The following is a 3,770-nucleotide window of genomic DNA, read 5'->3' on the forward strand; positions in this document are numbered from 1 at the left end:
AACAAGTGTGCGATAATTGCTGCACTACATATTATGTTCCCACTGTGCTTTAACGCGATTGTTCATTTTTTCCTCCCCTTGTTTTACGAACAAAGTGAAGCAGTAATAGTTTTGTGCACATGAATCTCACGTAATTGGAACAAGTGAATTAGAAATCTTTGTCACACTTACGATCTTTTCCATGGATTATATATTCTTGTTAGAAACTTGGTGAACGCGGGTTAATAATAATTGCTGTGCACGATAAAGTAAAATTACTGGATGCGTATCGAATATTTGACAACAGAACAGTATTGATATTGTGCGATAATTGAACCTTGTTCTCGCAAAAGAGAAAATTACGATTAATTGAGAAAAATTTGAAAATAACGGAACACGTTTTCCCTAAACCTGCTTGACTTAATTTTCGTAGAATCTCTCCGCCCTTATTTTCCATAGTCTTACCAACGCTTAAATCAGCATGAAAGGACAAATTGTTCTATTTGATGGTTCTTGTTAAAAGCAGGTATAATGTAGACATGCTCTCTTAGGGAGAGTATAGAATGATTAACGATTTGGTAGTAGTAATGGTACCCAAGTTCACAATCAATTGCTAGTGAAAGTTATAGTAAAAAAAATCAGATATACGCGCGAACTGCAAGCGCACGTACAGTCATTATCATTATATATGTTTTTTTCTAGTCTGAGAATTGATATAATTAACTTATGAAGGTTTGTGAAAGAATATAAGCAGGACGTGTGTGACTAATTAGTAATTATTGTCTTACGAATGAAGCGTTTATTGCATTCTGCCAAACTCTGGCTTGATTGTTAATCTTTGCAAGTGTTACGAAATACTTCTGTCGATGATTATATGTAATAAATTGGACGTTGGTTGTTAAACTTGATGTTCGGTGTAGCATCTCTTTCAATCCTTGCCTTTCTCAACCACATGTAAACTTTAAGAAACACATACTAAGTAGTGAATAACATGTAATGGCGGATTCTTTTAAAGGCGACGAACTAAACGTCACGTTGATGACCAATTGGATTAATCGCGACGCCTCAACATATGAACTGTAATTCAAACAGTATAAATGTGTATGATGAATCTTTAGGATTTTAAGTATACAGAGTGTGCATGAACCTTAACTTTAATGTAGTTGTTCGATACTGCACAGGAGGGAAAAAGTTAAATTTAACTTCCTAGAGAATGATCGCAATGGAGAAAGCTTAAACGCCATTCATTGCCGGACCCTTCGATATATACGTGTGATTATTTATTGGGCCTTTGACTCGTGCTTTTTCTCTGATTGTTGCTCGTGATTTGTGATTTCTAGAACGGGTTCTTTTTTTACTTCGAGTTGCAGTTGCCAGTCGCCGCTTCCAGCTTAAAAATTGTAGGCTACTTCCACTGATCCTAGTATAGCGTTACAAAGCTCCTAGGGCTAGTAGAGGGGACTAGGAGACAATATGTGGAATAGGAACCCATGCCCGGAAACATACCGTTTCCGTGCTACAACCATGACAATGTGTCGGATGTGCCTGTGTTGGTATGCAACCTGGTACCTTCACCGCCGACACGAAAGACTGTGGTGCTCTCCAAAGAGACGCCGCACGCCCGAATTGGAAGAGGCTGTACTTCACCACGTTGAACAGGACCCGTCAACAAGTACGCGAACAATTGCGCGTGCAATGGGTGTTTCAGGTAGCATCGTGTGGGATGTTCTGCATGAGCAACAACTACATCCTTACCACCACCAAAGGGTACAGGCTTTGAGACGAGCCGATTTTGTACCACGTGTTAACTTCTATACATGGTTTCTACACCGCTGCATCGACGAGCCCCAGTTTCCACATCGAGTTCTGTTTACAGATTAATGTAAATTCACCAGGGAGTGTGTTCTCAATTCACTAAACAGCCATGCCTGGACAGACGAAAACCCTCATGCAACACATGTCCGGGGATTTGCTATCAATGTGTGGGCAGGTAATTTTGGACGGTCATGTGATCGGGCTGTACCTTCTTCCAGCTAGGCTAACGGGTGCCGCGTACTTGATCTTCCTACAGGGAGTATTGGTCCTGTTCTTGGATGCTGTGCCATTGAACGTCCGTCAAGAACTGTGGTTTCAGCACAATGGCGCACCGCCTCACTTTACACGTGACGTTCGGAGACATCTTAACCGAAGATTCGAGCAAAGATGGTTAGGTTGAGGTGGTCCAACCGCGTGGCCACGACTATCGCCGCATTTAATACCATTGGACTCTTCTTGTGGGGTCTCATGAAGAATATGGTGTACGAGACTCCTGTAGAGACAGGGCACGAACTGCTGGCACGAGTTATAATCGCTGCACAAGAGATTGTCGGGACACCAGGTGTGATGGAGCGAGTGTGCCGGAACATGATTCGTCGGTACATTGTGTGCAACGACTTTGGTAGTCGTCACATCGAGCCACTGTTGTAGTTGAGCAGTGACTTATGCGACTGACATGTCCTTCCTGGGACCCCCTTGTGGTTGTGCCGAGATCGAGAGCAAGTTTATTTTCCCACTACGGACTTATGAACAGTGTTCTTTTTAGTTGGGAGAAGCTTCCCCTTGCACATTTTAATTGTGCAGAACTGTTGTGTTGGTGCCGTATTTGTGTGTGATTAACACGAACACTTAACTCAATATCAGAAGTTCTTGTGACGTGTTCATGGTTCACAATGTATATATTTTGGTAGAAATGAAAGGACATATTCCATACGAAGTTTTAAGAACGCGATAATTCGTGTTATTGTTCATGTGTAATTTACAATCTATTTGTGCTGCATATTTCGAGTTATTTCTATATTTTATTTACTTTCGAAATATTTGAGTGACGTCAGACTGTTGAAGTATACGGTCCCACCTTGTATATGTTAATCTTGTAGCTGACGTCACATTAATAGTTTTTATAGTTTTGTAGTAAAGTTTTGAGTTATTTAAAGAATGTTTTAATCGTAAAATGCATTCTATAATTTTGTGCTGTCAATGTGTCTTTTGTGCATTTTGTTATAATGTATTAATGTTTTTTCAAGCTTTTGCATATATGATTTCCACTCCGATACTAGTCGTCTGTGGCGACGAAAAGAGTATAAATACGAGCCAGCCGGCCCAGATTCTGAACCATTTTTCATTTGTAATTTGAAGTGCATAAATGTCTACTGTGCTTTTCTTAGTTTCTCCTTGGTGTTAGTTGGGGTGAGGCTCGTGTGGAGGACCGGTGTAGGGTGCAATACACCTTACGGCCGTATTGCTATACACAACTCGTTGTGCCCTGGCACCCGCTGAGGAGTTTGTAGTTGCTTATTTGCCATTTTGAGTGATTATTTCAATGTTGGATTTTGACATGTGCATAGTCCCGAGATGTCTTGGTGCTCGTAGGGGTGAGGTTCGTGTGGAGGACTAGTGTGGGGTGCAATACACCCTACGGGCCTCTAGTTTGTGCACCACTCGTTTTCGCCCAGGCGCTTATGGAGGGTCTCTGCGCGGACGACTTTGTTTCATCTCTTGTCGTCGGATCACGAACCCTAAACCCTTGTCGAGACCACTGTCATTGTCTATGTTTTTACTTTATTTTGTCATTGTGTGTGTATTCTGACTGAGTTGATATATTTCGTGGACATTATTTTCCCTTTGTGCCCTTATGTACATTTTTATTATGAACTGCATAGTCGTAACAAATAGATTGTGAAGCTATATGTTAAATGAAAGTTCTGAGTTTGTTTTGGCTGCAAATCTTAATATTTTCCTGTGCCCTGAGAGAT

The sequence above is a fragment of the Lepisma saccharinum genome, unplaced genomic scaffold (genome assembly GCF_977018435.1).
Source record: "Lepisma saccharinum unplaced genomic scaffold, izLepSacc3.1 HAP1_SCAFFOLD_196, whole genome shotgun sequence".
In the NCBI taxonomy this organism is placed as follows: Eukaryota; Metazoa; Arthropoda; class Insecta; order Zygentoma; family Lepismatidae; genus Lepisma; species Lepisma saccharinum.